Below are 16,784 nucleotides of genomic sequence, written 5' to 3' on the forward strand. Positions count from 1 at the left end.
TAAGAAATATAAGCTTCTGAAGGATCATGTGGAAGAGTCACAGTAGTGGTACGCATTACAAGGTTGACAATCTACTCCCAGAAGGGTTTTATTAATAAATCCACATCTCCAGCAATGCAGTGAGGTCTGGGGGTCCAATATACTTAGGCTTATTGGTCCCTGTATTATCTGGTAATGGGAGATCTTAGCATTCATGGATGATGTATGAGTTAGAAGAATGATTTTAGCTTTTTGGTCTGTAAAAAGTTTTTATGGTAGATCTTGCTCCCAGAGCACCAAGTAGATGGTTGGAACTGTATGAGCCAAGATAAGCACCATTTTATATAGTAATGAGATATTATGAGAAGGTCCTCCCATAGATAGAAACAACAGCTCTCAACAATAAAGTGAGTTTAAAGAGTTCATTCCTTCTGGGTGATCTATGTTCATTGCAAGGATTTTAAGAAACTTTGCTGCAGATTCCAACCTTTTGCTGCTCTGAAGAAATAGCTGTTTAGGTATGTCAATATGCAAAGTGAATCTAAATGGCAGTGACTTTCATTTAAGTTGATATACTTGCAGCGTTCTAATGAGGAAACTTGCAGTGCCTAAAACCCTTTAGAAAGAATTAACCTTTTGGGTGTATCTCACCAAAAATAAATATTATGTTGCAGAGGATGTCTAAAATCTGATTTCTACCTTAGTGCAAAACTTCTGGGAAAATAACAATAACAATTGCCATTTTTCTTTTATAGAAAATTACAGAGCTGCAGCATGAAAAAGGAAAGGTCATGTTTAACAAATATTTAATTACAATATGGCTTGTGTAGCAATTGTATATGCTATATTATTTTTATTTATTTGATATTTTTTCCCATAAAGGCGCAATTTCCCTTTTGAGGATAATAATGGTTTTGCAAGCTTTTTAACAAAATTGCATAGTTGGAGTTGTCTCCAATAATCTAGCAGTTCATGACCTCCAGCATTTTCTAAGTTCAGCAAAATTAAGTAAAATCAACTTTGAGATAGCAAAATTAGAAAGAAGACAGAGTTATTTTGCAAGTTTTGTTGGGACTGCCCAGAGTTCCACATTTTATAGATTGTCATGGCCATAGGGGCTGCTGTGGAAGCTAAGCTCCAATGTGATTTATGTACCCAAAGCAATCTGCTAAGGTCCTGACCTGGAAGAGCTTTTTTCAACCTCCACCCCTTTTTTTTTTAGATTTCCTATAGCTCAGTCCAGGGTCCTGTTAGGTATTGAGGCTTGGGTTATAACATTTCCAGATATCCAGAAAGCCCAAGCTTCCAGAAGCCATTCCTTCTGGTTAACCACTTAAGGACGGAACCTCTTTCTGAGATTCGTTGTTAAAAACTGTTTTTTTTGCTAGAAAATTACTTAGAACCCCCAAAAGTTATAATTTTTTTTTCTAACACCCTAGAGGAAAAAAATGTCAGTCGTTGCAATACTTTCTGTCTCACTGTATTTGCGCAGCGGTCTTACAAGCGCACTGTTTTGGGAAAAAAATACACTTTTTTGAATTAAAAAATAAGACAACAGTAAAATTAGCCCAATTTTGTTTTATATTGTGAAAGATAATGTAACGCCAAGTAAATTGATACCCAACATGTCATGCTTCAAAATTGCACCCGCTCGTGGAATGGCGACAAACTTTTGCCCTTAATAATCTCCATAGGCAACATTTAAAAAATTCTACAGGTTGCATGTTTTGAGTTACAGAGGAGGTCTAGGGCTAGAATTATTGCTCTTGCTCTACCGATCACGTGAATGTGGGAAAGATAGATGAATGACAGTATCCCCTCTGACACTCATTCAGTGAAAACAGTGCCAGGAGTATTGTGAATGGAGAAGAGAACAGAAAGGGTTTGGCACATATCAGGACTTTTTCAATATACTTCAATATTAGACCTGAAGCAGTTAACTCTTGTAGTGCAGGAAGTCCAGCGCTGTAAAGACGACCCGACTTCACCTCCAACTCACTATTAAATAAAGTGCATTGTTGCTTTCTGTGTCCTTCCCGCCATGAATTCCCACACTTCCTGGCTTGGTAACTGCTCAGGAGTGATAATTTCCCAAAGTGAACCTTAACAGTAACAAAAAACCCAATAAGAGATCAGCTGACAGACGTTCTAACCCTTCCGCATCAAAAACTTAACTTTTTTTTTTAAAGGAGTTCCCCTCTAAACTTCAAATAATAGGTTTTATGACAAAGGGAGAATTTCATGTAAAGAACTGCAAAAAATGTTGTTGTGTTTAAAATGTTGATATCAATCTGTACACATCTGAACATACAATTATTCATCAATTGTTGCAGTGGAATTCCCCCAAACATCCCTGAATAATTGAAACTATTCATAGAGGAGAATGTTGTTTTCTCAGTAAACCACTTTGTGCAACTCTTGTCATAGTATAAATATCATGTGACATAATGTAGCTGATGCAATTCATAATCAGGTTAAAAATTATGCAAATCAGTTGTAATGTTATCTACTTTAGACTTGTGCACAATGGAAAATTTTGTTTAGTTTCGGTTCGTTGTCATTCGTAAAATACATCATTTCGTTCTGTTATATTCGTTATGTTACGTTAATACGTTTTCGGATAATTCGTTATTATTCGTAGAGTGTCGAATTCATTCATTCGTATTCGTTGAAATTCGCTATTTATGTATGTATAGACATTTGTGATAATGATTCGTAGTTTGGAAAGTTGTTTGTTTATTGAATCTTTTAACACATACAATGACAACGTCTCTTCTCCTCGGCTCAAATACAATACAACACCCTTCTAACTCAGTTCTCAGGAATGCCCTTTGCCAGTAATCCATCCTCCGGCACAAAATTAATTAGCTGATTGGACTATAAGATTTACTTTGAGCTGACCTTTTGTTTCATTAGATCTTTAAAGAATTACCAAATTCATTTGAATTCATTCGAATTCATTTGAATTCATTCGTTATATTTCTTTCGTATTCATTGTTATTCGTTATTTTTTATTTCGGACATTCGGATGCATCCGAATGTCCGAAAGATGCAAAATTCGGCCGAATTTCGATTCGTTATGAAACTAATTGCACAAGCCTAATCTACTTCCATATTTCTCACCTCCAGGCCTTAAGGCGCCCTAACAGGTCATGTTTTCAGGCTTTCTATTATTTTGTACAGGTGATTTGATCAGTTTCACTGCCTTAGAAATTACCACAGCTGTTTCATCTGAGGGAAATCCTGAAAACATGACCTGTTGGGGCGCCTTGAGGGCTGGATTTGAGAAACGCTGATCTACTTGTTCAACTTCTTGACTACTGCAGTTAAGACAAGGCTGGTCTTCATTCAGCATGTTGACTATTAACCTCTTTCCATTGGCCATACCCATCTACACCATATTATCAAAAGTATTGGGATGCCTGCTTTTACACGCACATGAACTTTGCAGCTATAACAGCTTAATTTCATCTGGAAAGGCTGTCTACAAGGTTTAGGAGTGTGTCTATGGGAATGTTTGACCATTCTTCCAGAAGACCATTTGTGAGGTCAGGCACTCATGTTGAACGAGAAGGCCTGGCTTGCAGTCTCTGCTCTAAATCATCACAAAGGTGTTCTATCGGGTTGAGATCAGGACTCTCTGCAGGCCAGTCAAGTTCCTCCATCCCAAACTCACTCATCCATGGCTTTATGGACCTTGCTTTGTGCACTAGTCCAAATCATTTGGTTTAGGGGGGATTATGATGTGGGGTTGTTTTTCAGGGGTTGGGCTTGGCCCCTTAGTTCCAGTGAAGGAAACTCTTAAGGTGCCAGCATACCAAAACATTTTGGTCAATTGCTCTCAACTTTGTGAGAACAGTTTGGGGATGGCCTCTTCCTGTTCCAACATGACTGCGTACCAGTGCACAAAGCAGGGTCCATACAGACAAGGATGAGTGAGTTCGGGGTGGAGGAACTTGACTGGCCTGCACTGAGTCTTGACCTCAAACTGATAGAACACCTTTGGGATGAATTCGAGCGAAGACTGCTAGCCAGACCTTCTTATCCAACATCAGTGCCTGTCCTTACAAATGTGTCTTTGAAATAATGGTCAAACATTCCCATAGACACACTCTTTAACCTTGTGGACAGCCTTCCCAGAAGTGTTGAAGCTTTTATAGCAGCAAAGGGGGGGGGCAACTCTATACTGAACCCTATGGACTTAGACTGGGATGCCATTAAAGTTCATGTGCGTATAAAGGTAGGTGTCCCAATACTTTTGGTAATATAATGCATGTGGCAGAACTGTGGTGGGCTCCAACACCATGCTGCCACATTAAATCAGGGACTTTTACAACTGTCTATAAATATCAGGGGCTGAGAATTTGTCATGCTGTGTTGACTTTTGTAAGTGTAAATCAGGCAAATTACATGTTATGGGTATTGTCAATGTTTCCATATTGTGTTTATACTGTTCAGATATCGCTTGCATTAGTCTTTAATAGGGGTCCTGTCATTTTTCAGGTTGCCAGTAAAAAATGTGCACTGTCAGTAAATTTCCGATGTTTTGTGTCAGTAAAAAATACAGCGGGAGTTTGGCAACCCTGGAGCTTGTCACTCACAGTTCTAGGTCAGTGTTTACAATCAGGAGCCAATAAGTCAAGTTCTGATCCCATGATCACTGTGACGGCCAATCACACAATCAGCAAGCTCAGGAAAAACCTCTGCCATTAAAACTGAACCAAAATCTCAATCAATCTCAATCAATATTAACAATTTTTAATCCTTTTGCTGCTACCCTTAGTAAATACTGCAGCTAGGAAGATATATTTTATTGTTTTAACCTTTTCTTTAAACATTTCTTCAGTGGCTTTTTTTGGTTTCTGTCCTAGATCAAAATAATGTGATACACCCCAGGAGTCTAAGCACATCCTCGTATCTGCATGCCTGACCTAAGGGAGGATGGATTCAAGGAAGAAAATACTACATGAATCATCTGCCCTTACTTAAGATGACCATGTCTAGAAATGCTGTCAATGTGATTAATCATCAAAGTAAAGCATAGAGACAGATGGATGGATGAGTTGCTTTGAAAATTAAAAATGAACTAGTGTTTTCAGTTATGGTGCTCAGATACAGTTTAGTTCTACTACAAGAGTCAGCAGGAGCCAGCTGTAAGGGATTAAACATGAATGTATGTTTTTTAAACAAGCGTGTACACTAAAGATTTTGCCCTATATGGCTTGTTAGGACACATACCTAACTATTTTGCTATTATCTGGATATTTATTGCATACATTCTAGGTACAGTCAAAAAAAATGTTCAAAAATCCTACAGTTTATTTTTAATGAAAAGTAGCCTCACCCTGAGCAGAAATGCCTGCCCCTTCTAGCAGTTGCAGAGGGGAACCCTTGCTCTCTGGGTGGAAGCAGCAGTCTCTTTGCAGAGGTCTGGTTCCCTAACCATAATCAGAGCTAAAGCTTTTCAATCAGCAGAAGAACAAAATGTAAATTTTCACTTAACCTAGTAAATAAGAAGCTAAGTGAAGGTTTACTTTGTAAAAAAAATACCTTACCATGTGCATAGAAAATAAAAAACATGATGTTTGCTTGTACACAATTGGATGACTGAAGTCAGCAAACCTTCACCTCATTTACTAATCTAAGTGAAAACGCTTTACTCCTTTAATAAATCAACCCAAAAGTGGAGTTAATAAAAAGTGGTTTAAACAAGTTCTAACTTACCTGGTACAATTGGCCATAGCAACCAATCTGCTCCTATTATTCCATTTATTTAAAAAAAAAAATTTAAAACATGAAAATTTAAAAGCTGATTGGCTGAGCTCCGGTTCAGAAAAAGATGAGTGAAATTTTGCTTTGGACACTTTTTATAAATTTCCCCGCCCACTATGTCAAGATATGTGCTTAAGCTGGCCATACACGATTCATTTTGTTTTATTCAATCCGCGATTTAAATTAAAAAAGATCAGCCTATTCCCCCATCCACACATTCACATCCTTCCCGCTGGGCTATTGAAATCTGACAGCAGGGAAACACAGTAGAAACAAATTCATGAAATAAAGATTACAGGGTCATCATGTTTCTAAATTCAGAAGTTTTTTTTAATCTTAATATATTCTATGCATTAAGTTATAAAAATCAAAATTAAAATTAAAATCAAAATTAAAATTACAAATTAAATTCTGCACACAGAAGGTAAAATAAATTACCTTCTGTGTGCAGCACCCCCCTAATACTTACCTGAGTCCCTTGTCCATCCAGCGATGTTACACAAGAGACTCAGCTGTCCGAGACTCACCTCCTCATTGGCTGAGAAAGCAGCAGGGCACCATTGGCTCCCACTTCTGTCAATCAAGATCAGTGAACCAATGAGGAGAAAAAGGGGGCAGATCCGACTCCCTGTCTGAATAGACACACAAAGCAGTGGCTTGGCTTGGGTGCTCCCATAGCAAGCTGCTTGCTGTGGGTACACTTGGCAGGAGGGAGAGGCCAAGAGTGCCGGCGAGGGACCTGAGAAGAGGAGGATCTTGGCTGCTCTGTGCAAAACCATGGCACAGAACAGGTAAGTATGACATGTTTGTTATTTTTAAACAAAAAACCCCCGATACTTTAATATCACTTTAAATAGTGGATGCAAGTGCATTTTGCAGAATAAGGATATTGTTTAGTGACACTTTAACGCTCCTCTGTTTCTTTAATATATGTATTTCATCTGCACTAAAAGACAACAGCGCCTAAGCAGCAGCACAAGAGGTCTGAGATCCCTATCCGTGGTTGCAGAAAAGAAATTTACATTGTCTATGGCCTGCTTTAAGCCTGGTACACATGATGTGCTTATCAGAGGAATGAGCGTCTGTTTTTTTGTTTTGTTTTTTGCATGCTTGTCTCCATATCGAAAATTAAGAGGTTACTAAAGTAAAAAAATTCTTGTACGACAGAATAAAAATTTGAAAGTGATGTAATGTATAGTATTGTATTTTCAGACGAAAAATAGTACATTTTGAAAATCGTACGATCCGGTTTGTAAGAGAAAAATTTTCGTGTTTTCCCCTTCGGATAATTTTTGATGAAATCTGTGTACTAACATTCAGATTATCATACATTTGTTTTGAAAGCTGTATTTTTTCTACTATTTTCTGATAGTATGTACAGGCCATTAGGCAGGTCATAGCACTAATTTCTTTCCCGCAACCACAGGTTGGGGGGGGGGGGGGAGCAGGCAGGGGAAGCCCATCCCCACCGGGAGAAGACAGTGATTATTGCTAGTGGCTATAGCAACCGCTACCGATAATCGCAAGAGAATCCAGCAGACTGGATGTCTCTAAGTTGATTGATCGATCAGCTTGGTATATTCAGCCTGCCCATTAATGGTTTGAATCTCGGCCGGTTCCTGCAGAATCGCCATAGATTCAAACTGTGTCTGGTCAGCCTTAAGCCCCGTACACACGAGCGGACTTTTCAACATCCAAAGTCCGACGGACTGATTCCGTCAGACTATTCGATCGTGTGTGGGCTGCAACGGACTTTTGACTCGCCAAAGTCCGAAGGACTTTAGAATATGGAACATGCTTCAAATTTTTCCGAAGGAACTCCGCCGGACCCGGTCCCTTCGAAAAATTCGCTTGTGCGTATGCTATTCCGACGGACTAAAACCGACGCTAGGGCAGCTATTGGCTACTGGCTATGAACTTCCTTATTCGAATCCAGTCGTACGTCATCATGTTCGAATCCGTCGGAGTTTAGTGTGATTGTGTGTGGCCAAGTCCGCTCCGCCGAAAAGTCCGTCAGAACTCTGTCGGAACTCCGGCAGAACTCCGACGGAACTCCTTCGGAAGTCTGTCGGACATAAGTCCTCTCGTGTGTACGGGGCTTTACAGAAATTTTCCAAGATGTTTGCAAACCTCTGTGATTATCAGAAAAAAGAAAGACGCTTTCTCTGCTTAGGTAATCTATTCTTTCATGTTTCGCTAATAGGACAAAAAGAATAGACCAGTGATCAAGATGACGAGTAGATTTCTTATCATTAGTCATTTACTGATATCAAGCATTAAACCCTTATTGTTATATTACATTGTTATGTTACATATAGCACCTTCTCCAGAATCCAGAGCTATCTTATCTTTGATCAGAAAGATATGTTATTCATTCCATGTGGTGCTGTCTCCAAGCTGTCCTATGTGATTACCTCACCACGTCCTGTTGGATACTGTCAACAATGCTGATAGTTTGATATCTAACACCATGTAAACGTGTGATAAGACAACCTTTAGTGTGCCTAGCTCTAAGTTTGTGAACAAAATCTTTGTATGTCTGTCAGTTCTGTAATTCGCTAAGAGTCGGTTTACACCAGAAAGCGATGTGCACATTTCCAGTACCATGTTCAAAACGCACCACCTTTGTGATCTGCTGTGGGTGCCAGTACATTGTTAGTGGCATATCAAATAAAGATTGCGAGCGCAGTGTGTTTGTGGGCACCAGATTGTGTGGTACCGCAGTACCATGTGATTTGGTGTGGCGCGTTTTTTCAAAAGTAGCGCATGCACTTTTTTTTGTGGGATCCAGAGCAATTCACATGAATTGGTTGAAAATCACACTGCAGTGAAACACACAGGAACCAGCCCTAAAACAAACATCTTAGTATAAACACATGCATGTGATAGTTAATGTTAGGGTTACAGGGAGGATGTTGTGATTCTTAAGCCTGGGACACACATGCTAAAATTCAGAAGGTTCAGCAGGAACTGGCCAAATTTCAGTATGTGTGTACTTCTGTCTGTCCAATAGAAGCCTAATGACTGACTTCAGGTTGAATTGTCTTGTTGGAAAACAAGCATTCAGTTAGAGCTTGCAGCCAATGGCTGCATGTGCTGATCTGTGTATTCTGGCAGTATTCTAATGAGTCTCCCCCTCGTTAGAATAAAATACCACCCAGGAGAGATCCTTGCATCAAAATTGCTTGTGTTGATGCAGGGAACTGTCATTTTTTTTTCATTCAACCCGCTGGTTAAACAAAAAAAGAGTGTACATGTATACCCAGCTTTAATGTTCGAGTTACAGGGAGGATGTTGTGATTGTTAGTCTTAGCCCTTGTACACACGGTCAGAGATTCCAACGGACCATTTTGTCAGATATTCCGACTGTGTGTGGTCTACATCGGACTGTTTCCGTCAGAGTATCCGACGGACCAAGTTTTCCAACTTGTTGGTAAATATTTCTGACAAAATGCTCCGATCGGACATACTCCGATCATGTGTAGAGAATTCCGATCGGACAAAGTGCCACGCATGCTCAGATCAAATTCCTACACCAAAGCTATTGGCTACTAGCGTGAACGTAGTCCCGTCGTAACGAAATAACATCATCACGTCGGATTTCCTGACAACTTTGTCCGACTGTGTGTATGCAACAGTTTCGGACAAAATCCGTCGGACAAAATCCGACGGATTTGGTTGTCGGAATCTCCGACCGTGTGTACAAGGGCTTAAGGTTATAAGTAAAGTTAGGATAAGGGTCACTTGAAAGATTATTGTGAGTAAGAGTTAGGATTGCAGGAAACCAGCCTGTTGGGGTTTTCCTCAAATTATCAAATGACCTGTTGGGGTTTTCCTCAAATGATCAGTGCTGCTGGCTATAGCCAGCAGCACTGATCATTGCCATCTGACAGCGAGGGAAGGTTCCCCACCATCAGAATACAATAGCACAACAAGTGTGATTCTCCCATCCACCTCAAATGTGTGGATGCGGTAATCTAATAATTTTTTTCATTCAATATGCTGGTTTGAAGGAAAAAAACAAAAGATTAATATATGGCCTGCTTAAAGTGTTACTAAACCCACAACAGTAAACCCACAACAGTAAAATCAGTCTGTATATGCAGTAAAACATTCTTGTTATACACACTGTGGAAACTAAGGGGTTAATCCTCTGCATTGTGTAAAATTGCTGTTTGATCCTGTGTCCTCTGATCCTCTCCTTCTTCCACTGTCCCCAATATATTTCCTGATAATGAAGAGCCAGAAGACAGGCTGCACATGCTCAGTTTGGAGTGTATTGCTAGAGAGTTTTTTTCCTTAAGAGGGTTCATGTGATCGGCATAGGGCCAATCAGCACCTGTCCAGATAGAGGGTCAGGGGTCCGCCATACTGATAGGACAGTCAGTGCAGAATGAAAACTCCTCCTACAAGCTTTAACTAGACTCTTTTGATGAGAAAAGGTATTTAGCAGTTTATATGTACTAAAATAATTGCATTTCCATGTTCTGTGTACTGTGTGAGACCAGATATAGTGAGTTTACTAACACTTTAGGTTACTGTGCAATGATTTAAAACAAACCTCCCCTACATCAAGCAGCAAACCCCAATGGGATTCACTCACCAAAACATATATGAATACAAAAAATGTGCAGAGCTCAAATAATATAAATCAGTGAATCACATATAGCAGAAAAATACTGATACGCTATACTGACCCCCAAAGCTTAGTCTTGTAAAGAATATATGTGTAATAATAATAAATAAATAAACCATCAATCCAATAAAATGTGCATAAGGTTCAATACAGTGATTTTCAATGATATTCTTCAAATAAAGACAAGGCGAAAAAACTCCTTCTTGTAACCAGTGTGTGCTCACCCCTTTGAAGCCCTCCAAGTTATGGGAGGTCTACATAAGAATGATTGACAAATCTCTAAATGACAGAGACAGACCTCCACACCTCCTCCTCACAGAAGGTCCAGACTGTTTGTACCCAGATGGCTCAAAGGAGCTCCTCTTTCTTCAGCCAACTCTCTTTCTCCTCTCCTCCTCAGTAAGACACAAATAAAAACAGTTCTAGTGCTTACTGCTTAAATTATTTATTAAGAATGTACACCACCAAATTACTCACATAAGATAAAAGGACAGGCAGCATCAAAAGGGTTACAAATACACTGCAACTGGCCTCATCAACTCAGAAATCTCACTAAGCAGACTCACAGTGGCACTTCCCTATCAGTTTCATGTTGTGTGATGATGTCATGAGGCGTGGTTCCACCTTACGAGTTATGTCCCAAATGTGGGACTTCATTCGAGTTTAGACGTTGCCTGCCGATGTTATATAGAAGTTTTTTCTGCTGCATGTGATTCACTGAGTTTAATTCTTTTTAGTTAGTCTTTATATTATTTGAGTGCTGCAACTTTTTGTATTCATATAGGGTTATGGTAATGGTTAGTGGAATGGTCAGTGATAGGGTTACAGTTACCCCAATGATTAGCATAAGCGCTAGGTTCGGCCTAGTGTACTGGTTATTGTTAGGGTCAGAGAGAATGTTAGTGTACTGGTTAGTTTTAGGGTTAGAGGAAAGATTAGTATGATAGTTAATGGAGTTACAGATAATTAGCTAATTAGTTAATTAGTTAATAGTTAATTCAAGTGTTTAAAGATGCAAGCTTTTGGGATAACTTTGATTCCTTTGTCAGGCTTTCTACATATTTAAAAATGGTTTAGAAACCCATATATTTATATATAAAGTTACAAGGAGGAGCAATACACGTATACATTGTCTTGATTTTCTTGACACAGACTTTTGTAGGAGAAAAGAGGTCAGATTTCAGAGGTAGTTTTGGGGCAATTAATTCACAGATAAGGATTTCAGGCACAATTCTCACCTCGATGACAGTCTTTATTAAATGTCCATAGAACAATTACAGCTATTGTCACCTCGTTAAGTCTATTTGAACTATCCATTGTTTTCATCAAAGGCCTGAGAAAAACAGTTTTTTTCTTGAAGTCTTAAAATGAATTAAAATACTAGTAGCACTTAAAGTTGCTATGCAGATTTAGAACCCTGTCCAGAGTGTGTGTATGCATTAACATTCCCATTCCTACCTCTATTTTCTTGATTTGAATTCCCTATCAGTACAATAGTTCTTAGATCATTTATGCCCTGATCTACAGTATACTACAGAAATGTACCACCAGAGGGACATGGGTTTTGTTGTTGTTCATTTTGAACCTATGAAGTACCTTCCTCGCAAACAGAGTCCCGTTGGGCATTTGTCGCGCAATGGGGTTGATTTACTAAAGGAAAATCCACTTTGCACTACAAGTGCACTTGGAAGTGCAGTCACTGTAGATCTGAGGGGAAGATCTATAGTGAGGGGAAGCTCTGCTGATTTTATCATCCAATCAAATGCAAGCAAAATTTCTGTTTTTTTATTCTCCTTGCATGTCCCCCTCAGATCTACAGCGACTGCACTTGTAGTGCAAAGTTGATTTGTCTTTAGTAAATAAAACCCAATATAAGCTATACCACATGTGAGCACAATTAGCAGTCTTAGGTTAGGTGGTTGTCGCTATGCTAATAGTTGTGATTCTGGGAATATTTCTTACGTCTTTGTGAAAAAGAGCCTGGAGCTCTTTTGTGAGCTTTCTTAGAGCCTCTATAAGAGTAAATTGCAGGTGAGCACTAGCTTAACCTGATTCTCTATTTACTTATAGTGTTGTGGAGATGTTAGCTGTTTTCCTGATCTGTGTGTTTATTGTCATTGGATTATATTCCTGTTTTATGAAATCCCTCCTGATGTGCTAATTTGGGAATTTCTCTATGGTATCAGAGCAGATTTGATTGTACCTCATGGTTTGGTTATAAATTAGAGATTCCTTTAGGTATCTGGGATGAAGGCTGTCACGCCTGAGGTACTGTATGTGTGATGGTCTGTGTTTTTTCTGTAGGGTTAGTGTGATGGTTATTGTTAGGTTTACAAGGATGATTACAGTTCGGGTTGCAGGGAGGTTGCGAGTGAGAAGGCCATAGTATAGGGCATTACTGTCTGTGCTGTGACAACTACCTGCACCAAAATCCACCTGTACCAAATCACTGACACATGGTCTTCAAAAATGCTAGTTGTCTGTCATGCTTATCCTCTATGATACTTTGTTAATAACTTAACTAGAACAAGTGTGCAGCAAATCAGGTCACAGCTCCAGATCGTCATATTTGTTCCTGGTCAGTGACTTAGTAGTAGCATAGCAGCTAGGCAACTAACATTGTTGGACCCAGCAATGGCATCCTTTGTATTTCTCCCTGCATAGGGTTCCTTTAAAGTAGGGGAATAGCTTTGTACAACTTTTTTAGCTAAGAATAATCATGATGCTTTTATATGTGCAACAAGTAGAAATTGAAACATTTTTGATTCAAAGTCAGAGCTACCCCGAGGTCCACTGTGTTAGGGATGACCAAGCACAAGAGGCTGTGATAGGGAGACACTTTTCTCATAACATATTAATATTCATCTTGTCTATGAGGCAAAACGGATTCCCAATGCTAAATGATACTCAGTGCAGATTGATATCCAGTGAGCAACCTTAAAGTGGTTGTAAACCCTTACAACCAACTTTGACCTACAGGTAAGCCTAGATTAAGGCTTACCTGTAGGTCCAAGAAATATCTCCAAAACCTATATGGTTTAGGAGATATTTGCCTGAAGACAGCCACCGCGCAGGCGCACTGGGGCAGGCCACAGATTGCGGCCATATGCCGCGAGCGTCGGCTCCCGTACGCATGCGTGGGAGTGACGTCATCGCGGCTCCGGCGAATCACAGCGCCAGAGCCGCGAGACCCGGAAGTCGCTCCGGGATTCATGGCAGCAGCGAAGAGGAAGATGGAGGACCGCTTCGGGGGCTTCGTTCTCAGGTAAGTTATTCATAATGAGCTAGTATGCTATGCATACTAGCTCATTATGTCTTTGTCTTGCACGATTTTTTTTTTTCAGGATTTTTTAAAAAGGGTTTACAACCACTTTAAAAAGGAAGACAGTCAATTGTTGAGAAAAACTGGACAAAAAGAGTATATGTTGCTCCTACCAACAAGGTTTCATCTTTAAAATGCAATGTGAATTTGGATAAATAACTATTGTATTGAACTGTCCCCCCTCTACATTGTAAAGCACTGCACAAACTGTTGGCGCTATATAAATCGTGTATGATAATAATAATAATAATAATTGTATGTCTAATATGTTCATTGTTGATCTAGTTTTCTTTGTGTTGGTTACATGCTCTGATAATTATCTCAGCTTCTCAAAAGTATCCATTCTGGCATGGGCATACATTTGCTAATGTTTCTAATTTGGTAAATACTTTCTAATAAGTTGATCACCAATATTCTGGAGACCCACATACCAGATATGTTCTAAAATAGACCTGACTGGTACGGACAAAAATTAAACAATCTTTTGAGTAAGTCACACAAGGGGGAAATATACCCTACATCTCCTATAGCAGAGATGGGACCACCTGACTTAGCATTACACAGGATGCCTCTATTCATGCAGACAGATCTGGGCTTTCACATTAGAAAGTCCTTTATGATTTGCAAGTTGACTGTCATGGGCCCCACCATGCAAAGCCCTAAAATCTATTATACTTTCTCTTTTTTAAATACCAGGCTTGTCTTACTTCTATTCATAGTTGCCAGTCAATATGACATAAACTTCAAATAGATAACCTCCTAATGCTTTCAGTTATCTAATACAATTGTATGTCTAGAAATACAGTTTAGCATAAAACAGATATTTACAGATATTTACAATTGTATGTGTATATTTATTGTACAGGTTAGCATACAATAACTGCATAACTAACTTTTTTCATTCATTGGGCCTACCTCCTGTCACCTCCCAGTATTTTCATGGACAATTGCATGCCATGAATTGGTAAGATATTGTAGCATTATCAAACTAGATTAATGTGGCAAATAAACTGTGGGTACATCATTAACATTTTTAGACAATGTTATTACTAAAATTGCCGACTTTATATTCCTGTTTACAGACTTGCAAAACTACACCATTTGTTGGTACTTCTACTGTAACTGGTATTTTATTTTATTTAAAAAAAATCTTAATTAATCTTGTTTTCTATAAAATATAAAGTTTAGTGTATAATTTAAGGTTCAATACATGGATATAAGTAGTCGCTAACTCTAAAGACTGTAGCATTCTGCATTTATAAATGCACGGAGCCTAAATCTTTTTTTACACAATACCTTTTATAATTTTTAACCTTGATCCCCCAAAAAGTTGGCTGATATGTAACAGAGCAAGTACGGTAAATATACATCTGAATTAAACTTGTTGTTGAAGCACACTATATCAACATTAATTTATATGTAGAATTTTAATAATTAGTTCTATAGATCTTTTTTTTTTTTTTTAAAGTACCTTTTCAGAATGAGAAATACATATGTTTTCATACGTAGCTAGCAAGTGTCTTCAATCAGGTTTTAGCCCAATAAATGTATTATTAATATAAATTAATATGTGACATATTTCTAATTAGATCAGATAGCCTTTTGATTGTTTTAGTTCTTTTCAAACAACATATCTGCTTAAATATAATTATCCATATTTTATTACAAAGGCCTGAAACATACGGTAGTAAAGAAACTATAACAGTAATGTCAATAAGCAATTCTGATTATTTACGGCTTTCTCTAGTACAGATCAAGCTGGTTGAATTTATAAATAAACAGCATTTGCTTTCCTAGGCTTGCATCATTAACTCTATACATTAAAATTAAATTTGCTTACCCATTTACAAAGCATAAGAAATATAAGGGAATTGATAAAAGAAGCCATACTTAATGTATTTAACATACGCAGTGTATTTCCTTTCGAACACAGTGTGCACTTGATCAAAATTTAATTAAACAATAAATGGAATATTATTTAAAAATATATAAAATATGTTCAATCCTATATTAATATATGGTATAGCTGAGATATAGGAAAAGATGAGAAAATAATTGTTTCGTTATATCATTATTAATTTTGGTGCAGGCATCATAAGTCTTTTGAATTAATTTTCAAATTTAAAAAACTCATTAATATATTTAAAAAAAAATGTCTTTTACTTTTTTACATTCCAGTTTTAACTAAAAACTAATAGCTTCTTAATGTACAAATAATGCATCTCTATTACCCATAACATTTTACATTTAAACATTCAATTGTGATTGCTGTTTGTTTTACAATGTAAAATACTATGACTTATAAAATGTATAGATAAGTCACTTTTTTAACGCAACATATTGTTTACACAGGGAGAACCTATTCATACATTTCTGATTATCCAGAAAGTGTAGCATGCACTATTACAGTTGTGTACACATTTTTCTTTACAGACATTTTTTGTTAGCTTTGCTGTTTAAAGATATATTTTACAGGTTTAGAAAAAGCTCCAAGCTTACCTGAGCAATTTCAGAGATCACCACCAGCAGGTTCTGCTTGATTATGGCGAATTTGAGACGTGTACCTCTGGTTATTCCTTAATCATATCAAACTCCAAAGGTTCATTGGCCCCAGGTTTGGTTTACAATCCTCGTGGGTTAAACGTTAACTTGCTCTATCTCTTAGCTGTATAGCCCTTTGACCAGATAATTAGGCTGAGCCATAGAAAGCATCATCACAAAACGACACCAGTGACAAGGCTCTAAAACAGCACAATCCCTTTCTAAAATAAGACAGGTATATATTACCATGGGGGATATTTACTAAAACGAATGCATGTAGTATCTGGTGGAGCTGTGCATGGTAACCAGTCAGCGTTTAGGTTTTATTGCTAAAGCTTAATTGAACAGGCTGAAGTTAGGAGCTCATTGGTTACTATGCAAAGCTGCACCAGATTCTGTGTGCACCAAGTTTAGTAAATCTCTCCCCATAGTGATTTAAAGGCAGAGTTAGGTTTAAAGACGAGTTTTTTACACAATCAAATTTGCCTGTATTTGCAATGAAATAACTGAGAAAACAGATGAAAGATTTTCCAC

General features: G+C 38.1%; 1 protein-coding gene across 2 annotated transcripts in view; it reads right to left on the bottom strand.

Annotated features, from left to right (window-relative positions):
• The window catches only part of A1CF (APOBEC1 complementation factor), an 80,736-nt gene extending 64,382 nt beyond the window's left edge, over positions 1-16,354 (bottom strand). For both annotated transcript variants that reach the window (XM_077454154.1, XM_077454153.1), the window contains exon 1: positions 16,209-16,354. The gene's annotated coding sequence lies outside the window, so the exon portion shown is untranslated. The remainder of the gene's footprint in view (positions 1-16,208) is intronic.
• Positions 16,355-16,784: the final 430 nt, after the last annotated feature.

This window comes from Lithobates pipiens, unplaced genomic scaffold, assembly GCF_037356315.1.
Source record: "Lithobates pipiens isolate NorthernLeopardFrog02 unplaced genomic scaffold, aLitPip1_a1.2 Scaffold_25, whole genome shotgun sequence".
Lineage (NCBI taxonomy): Eukaryota > Metazoa > Chordata > Amphibia > Anura > Ranidae > Lithobates > Lithobates pipiens.